Here is a 7580-nt window from a genome sequence, read left to right on the forward strand (position 1 = left end):
TATGTTTTCAAACAAAAATAATGTCATAATAGAAATATCAAGAAGAAATAAAAAGAAAGCCATTTATAAAAATTGATATTGCCTTTGATATATAAATGCTTGGACATGACTACATTAGAAAACAAAATGTAGTGTTGGTTTTTTTTTTCTTTGTCTTTTTGCCTTTTCTTGGACCACTCCTGTGGCATATGGAGGTTCCCAGGCTAGGGGTCCAATTGGAGCTGTAGCCACCAGCTTACGCCAGAGCCACAGCAATGTGGGATCTGAGCCACGTCTGCGACCTACACCACAGCTCACGGCAACGCCGGATCCTTAACCCACTGAGTGAGGCCAGGGATTGAACCCGCAACGTCACGGTTCCTAGTCGGATTTGTTAACCACTGCGCCATGACGGGAACTCCAAGTTTTTTAATATTTTTACTTATGCATGGAATCACAGGCCACTTGATATTGATATGTGTTGTCTTGGTAAATTGTCATAGTTGTGATTTTTCAACTTTCAGTTTTCTGATAAAACAATCTTCTCCTGATTTATACAGTACAGTCAGCCCTCTGTATCTACAGATTCTGTCTCTATAGATTCAACCAACTGCACATTGAGAATATTTGGGGGAAAAAATTCCAGGAAGTTCCAAAAAGTAAAACTTGAATTTGTTGTGCACTGGCAACTATTTACATAGCATTTACAGTGTATTTTTAGCTATTTACATAGCATTTATGTTGGATTAGGTGTTATAAATAATCTAGAGATGATTTAAAGTGTACAGGGATGGATTTCCCTTGTGTTGCAGCAGGTTAAGAGTTTGGCATTGTTACTGAAGCGGCTCGGGTCTTCCACATGCCATGGGCATGACCAAAAGGAAAAAAAAAAAGCATACAGGGAGGATGTGCTGTAGGTTATCTATAAATACTATGCCATTTTATATGAGACTTGATCATCAGAGGATTTTCACTATCTGTGGGGGTCCTAGAATCGATCCCTTTTGGATACTGAGGGATGACTGTAGTCGCATTACTGGGACACTTGCTTTATGTTAAAACCATGCAAAATGAATTTTGTGTTTCTATGTAAAATGGAGTTGTGCTCTAGGCTTATATTATTCTAATAGACTTTTCATCTATGAAATGTGAATTTCTGGTGGTCATGAGGCTGGAGGACAATTCTTGACCATGCTGGACTGTCCTCTGTGGGGCATCTCGCATTCCTGACCACCCTGCAGTAAATGCCAGTGGTGCTTGGACATTATTGTGATAACCAACAATTTGGCCACAGATTTGCAAAACACCCCCAATGGTTTGGGACAGTGGTTCTTGGGTTTTGGTAGTCAGAAGAATCACTGGGGGAGCTTGTTGGGAATATAGATTCTTTGGCCCCAGTCTCAGAAATTCTGATGCAGTCGGGTAGGAGAAGGGCCCTGCAATCTACATTTTGTATTGACTGCCCCAAGAGTGAAACAGTCTTGAATCATATTTAATGGATGCTGTGAGAAAAGTCAGTTGAATTATTCCTGTCCTGCACATAACTTTGGAAACAACACAGACTTTGGGTTTGAATTGGAGATAATGGTGCACTTCTCTCTCAATACTTCAACATAAGCAGCTTTTTTTTCCCTGTCTTTTTTAGGGCCACACCTGCAGCATATGGAGGTTCCCAGGCTAGGGGTCCCAGCCATGCAGGATTCGAGCTGCATCCGCAACTTACACCATAGCTCATGGCAATGCCAGATCCTTAACCCACTGAGCAAGGCCAGGAATTGAACCCATATCTTCATGGATACTAGTCAGATTCGTTTCTGCTGAGCCATGACGGGAACTGCATAAGCAGCTATTTTTATACTTCTGTAATAACAAGAATGATTCTGTTCGTCAGATTCAATGTGTCTCTCCCTTAGAGAATTTTAGAAGGACATTAGCACGTTGTTTCTCTTGGATACCCCTTTTATCTATGTGGCCTTCCCTCTGTTACACAGTTTACAAAGATATCAATCAATTTAGGCCACAAGATTATTTTATAAGAAATTAAGCCTTATCGAGACCACATGCTAGTCCCAGTTTGACATGCTAATCCCAGTTCGAGCACTACCAGTCAGGACAAATAGTTGCGATAGCCAGATTCAGTAGGAGTGGCTACTCTCCTGTTTACTTAATTGGGTGGAGGTTGAGACCTCTGGAATCCACCTCTATGAATTTAAGATGTTGTAAAAGACAAAAGGAAGGGGAAAAACATCTTCGTAAAGAATGAGGATGTTCCAGGAAGTTCCCTGGTGGCTCAGCAAGTTAAGGATCCTGCATTCTCACTGCTCTGTTGTGGTTTGGGTCAGTCCTGTGGTGCAGGTTCGATGATCCCTGGCCCGGGAACTTCTGCATGTGGTAGGCGCGGCCAAAAAAACAGAAGGATAAGGATCTATAGATGAGTTCTGAGGAGTCCTAGAGCCATTTCCACTTTCTGCAGCATACTGAAGCATTCTTTGAACATGACTGCAGTACTGACAGGAGGCAGTAATACTTAAACAGAGTGGATGTCATTTGGGTAAGTGGAGAGAAGGGAAGGAGAGAAGGGAAGGAGAGAAGGAAAGGAAAGCGGCATGTTGGAAAGGCCGGGACAATTGGAGCAGAGAGTGTGTGGCAGACAGTGCTGGCTGATTTCTTTTTCTTGTTAATTGAATGGGCAGAGTTAAATGCCTGCCCATTCCCAGGCAGAGCCTTTCAGATGGCTGTCTCTCAGCCACGCTTGTTTCTTTTTTTTTGCCTTCCTTCATGCTAATGAGAAGATGTCCTGTCTTCCAGATTCAATTCTAATATCGAGGATGATGTTAGAGGTTAGGATGGAAAAACAAGATCAAAGAACCTATATGATTGGTTGCATGGAGCAGCCTGGAAGTCAGACATTGAGTTGGGAAATGAATTTCTCTTTTTTTGTCATCCGTTGCCTTTGGATGTCTTTGTCAGAGCAGCTAGCATTACGGTAACTAATATGAGTTGTCAGGAAACAGAAAGAAAGAAAGTTAAAATCTGGTAAAGGAGAGTTGGAATGTCAAGAGGAGTAGTTTAGTTTTTGTCTCATAGGCAAAGGAGAAATATTACAAGTTCTTAAACTAGAGGGTGCTGTGACGGGGGCAGTGTTTCAGGAAAATCAGACTGGTAGCATATAAAGCCTCCATTAAGAGGTTATTCCAGGAGTTCCCGTTGTGGCGCAGCAGAAATGAATCTGACTGGGAACCACGAGGTTTCGGGTTCGATCTCTGGCCTCACTGGGTTAAGGATCCAGCGTTGCTGTGAGCTGTGGTTTAGGTCACAGTTGTGGCTCGGATCTGGCATTGCTGTGGCTCCGGCGTAGGCCGGTGGCTACAGCTCCGATTAGGCCCTTAGCCTAGGAACCTCCATATGCCATGAGTACAGCTCTAAAAAGACACACACACACACACACACACACACACACACACACACACACACACACACACACGTTATTCCAGTGAAACAAATATGAGCCTGAAACAGACCAGGATATTGAGTGTGGAAATGATGTATAAAAGAAGAGGAAGGAAAACAAGAGATACTACAAAGAGAAGTGTTAGGCCTTGGTGACCAACTGGATATAGGGAATTAAGGAGAACCAGGAATCAAAGCCCAGAGTTCTGACCTGGAAAACTGCTGGTATGGAGAAAATTGCTGTCAAGAAAGTGGAACTATATAGATAAACTTCAAAAATTCATAAATTGTTTGGATCCTGCCATCATCATTTTTGCCCCTTCTCCTCCTATCCAACAAGTAAGAACCTGTAGGTCAGAGGAAACCTATACCACTCACCTATTTTCATTTAAGGAACTGAAACATGACTTTTGTGAACACCCAGAGAAATGAAATCTTAGTACATGAAAGCAGTCATAAAACATTCATTTTCAAAATACTTCTCTTTAATCTTTGTCTTGTGCAGGCCCTATAGTACTATATATGTTACTTTGTATGTATTACACATCCAGCACTGCTTGGAAATATGACGCAGTGTCCAACTTGGTTTCTGTAATGGTAGTAATAATAGCCGATGTTTCACAGACCTGTGATCCAATAAGTGCTTGCACAGATTTAGAATTAGCATTTTTCAGACCTGGTAATAAAGTCATCGTTGCCTTAAAGTCATATGATATTTCTGATATGTCTCAACAGAGGGTAGTTAAATTTTAAGGTTGGGAGGAACCTTGTAGAACTCTTAGTCCGTGCTCTCATTTTACACATGAAAAAACCAAGACATATGAAATTTTAGTACTATGCCCACGTCATTCAGCTACTTAGTTGCTGAGTTGGAACTTGAAACTAAACCTCTGAACTCATGGTTTGGATCTTCTCCCCATATGTCACATTGCATCTCCAGATATGTTCTAAGACATAAAGCGATATGAAATATGTTAGCTAACTAGCAGCCATACTATTACTAATAAAAATGCTAACATGTGGAATGCTTAGCATTTATAGGCTCTCTGTCTTTCAAGAGTCTCATTATCTACTTTTGTACATCAATTGTACCTCAATTAAAAAAAAAAAAAAGACTCTCATGCTCTTTTCCCATAAGTCCTTAGTTCGACACTGTGGGAAAAGTAAAAATCAGTCCTTAAAGTTTTAAAATTAAAGGCATTGACTGTCACATTAATTGTTTATTCCCTACAGCAATCAGTACAGTGCCCTGATTATCATGATGCTCAGTAAATATCTAATGAAATATAAATTGTGATATGTTGCATCACTCCAGTATTGCTATGAGTAACAATATATCATCACTGGGCATTAGATACTATTAAAAAAGAGAGAGACACACACACACAAGGCTATACTCTCCCTTTCCCAAAGATGTAAGTAATCCTGCCTGCAGAGAGGCATAATTGTGATTATATTAAGACAAATACCAAAGTCGTTGATTAAATATCAGAGGCAGGTTGAGCCAACCAGTTAGCAGTTTCTTCAATAACATACAAAGTGCTTAAATTTTTGCTAAAATTTTTATTTAAAAATTACATAAAAAATATATATATAAAACATCAAATATTGGAGAAAAGAAGAAAAATAGCCTATAATTCTGCCTCCCTAATATGATATCACCTGTGTGCGTCTGTGTTTCCTTATAGAACTTTTTCATATGCAGGGTTTGATTTAAATTTGGTAGCCTTTTCTTTCACTTGGTATTTATAATACATTTTTTTCATGTTGCTACACAGTTTTTATTGAGTTCTTTAAGGAAGGAAGTTGACTAGAGAATGGATGTCCTAGCAAATTGGGAATAGTTCCAAGGTTTTTAGGTCTTACTGAGGTTAAAAAAAAGATTTGGTGACCATGGAGTGGGAAAGTTGGAAAAATAGGAAATTATGAGCAGAAGGTTGGACTTTCTAAATTTTGCCTAAGAAGGAAAAGCTTGTATTTTGTTATTCTAAACTGAGACTGAAGATGAGCGTAACTTTCATCCAGTAATAATCTAATGATTCAAAATATTTCATCTAATATTTACAGCAAGCTATCAAAAACTCTAATGAGGTTCAAACTATGTTAAACTGAATTTTGGATATTTCAGGTAGAATCTTTCCATTTTCATAGTAAACATATACACATTTTTATTTAGTACTTACTAAATGTGATAGATCAATATTAGAAATCATAAAATTATACTTCACATTCCTGGGGATATTTTGAATACATTTTTTGCCTTAGACTTTTTTTTAGTAGATGGAAACTGTTACATTTAGAATGAATAAGCACGAGGTCCTACTGTATAGGACAGGGAACTATATTCCATCTTTTGTGATAGAACGTGATGGAAGGTAATGTATATATAGGTATGATTGGGTCACTTTGCTGTACAGCAGAAATGGACACAGTGTTGTAAATCAACTATACTTTAAAAATAAATAAAAATTTTTGGAAGTTTTGTTGAAGTATAATTTATTTACCATGTTGTGGTAACTTCTGCTGTATTGCTTTAGACTTTTGATATGATCCTGGTATATCACTGAAATAGGAGGACAGAATACAATAGATCATGAAATATTCTTCTCTGCTTTGCTGAGCTCAGAATGCTTTCCCTTCGGTCCAATATTATATCATACTTTGTCACCTTGGCCTCATAAAGGATCGCTTGTATCTCAAGTCTCACAGAATCTGTGATAAATGCAGTATCTTTATCTTCTGGTTCTAACCCCTTCCCCTACCGTGACTCCAAGCAACAAATGATAGCAACAAATGCCTTCCCATCTCCTCAGTTGCTTTCCCAGCTGTCTCGTGAACACCCTTGTACCAGAACTTTTTCATACTTCTTTCAAACTTTTTCATACTTCTGCAGCTACAAAATATATTTCACCAACTCATGTTGGAGGAAGTGGATAGTGAAAGTGGCATCTAACTCCATTTTTAACACTTGAGCTTCAGTGAGAAGACCCTGATAATCCACAAGAGAAAGCTCATCCTCTCACCAATGTGGCTGAGGAAAGTGGAAGGATTGGGAAACGTGGAAGGCTAGAGGCAGGTGACCAGTAGGGAAAATAATTGTAACAGTGGAGTGGAGAGAAGATAAGTGCTTGGATTAAGGCAATGGCTTTGGAAACTAGATCATTGGGAGACATAGGTAAAGGGAACTGCTAGTTTTCTGCTTGGAGCAACTGTATCAATCGTGGTGATACTCACTGATCTAGGAATTCCATGGGAGGGGAATTTCTCCCTTTGTATTACATTAAATCCAAATACTTAAAAGATGCCTCATCTATCATTCTTTTTTGTCTTCTTCCTTTTTAGTACAACCTTGATTTTGTTTGGGTAATTTGCTGTGCTAAAATGCCAAGTGGATCTTTTTTTTTTCTTTTTTTTTTTTTTATTTTCCCACTGTACAGCAAGGGGGTCAGGTTATCCTTACATGTATACATTGCAGTTACAGTTTTTTCCCCCACCCTTTCTTCTGTTGCGACATGAGTATCTAGACATAGTTCTCAATGCTATTCAGCAGGATCTCCTTGTAAATCTATTCTAGGTTGTGTCTGATAAGCCCAAGCTCCCGATCCCTCCCACTCCCTCCCCCTCCCATCAGGCAGCCACAAGTCTCTTCTCCAAGTCCATGATTTTCTTTTCTGAGGAGATGTTCATTTGTGCTGGATATTAGATTCCAGTTATAAGTGATATCATATGGTATTTGTCTTTGTCTTTCTGGCTCATTTCACTCAGTATGAGATTCTCTAGTTCCATCCATGTTGCTGCAAATGGCATTATGTCATTCTTTTTTATGGCTGAGTAGTATTCCATTGTGTATATATACCACATCTTCTGAATCCAATCATCTGTCGATGGACATTTGGGTTGTTTCCATGTCCTGGCTATTGTGAATAGTGCTGCAATGAACATGCGGGTGCACGTGTCTCTTTTAAGTAGAGCTTTGTTCGGATAGATGCCCAAGAGTGGGATTGCAGGGTCATATGGAAGTTCTATGTATAGATTTCTAAGGTATCTCCAAACTGTTCTCCATAGTGGCTGTACCAGTTTACATTCCCACCAGCAGTGCAGGAGGGTTCCCTTTTCTCCACAGCCCCTCCAGCACTTGTTATTTGTCGATT

The sequence above is a fragment of the Sus scrofa genome, chromosome 3 (assembly GCF_000003025.6).
Source record: "Sus scrofa isolate TJ Tabasco breed Duroc chromosome 3, Sscrofa11.1, whole genome shotgun sequence".
NCBI lineage: Eukaryota > Metazoa > Chordata > Mammalia > Artiodactyla > Suidae > Sus > Sus scrofa.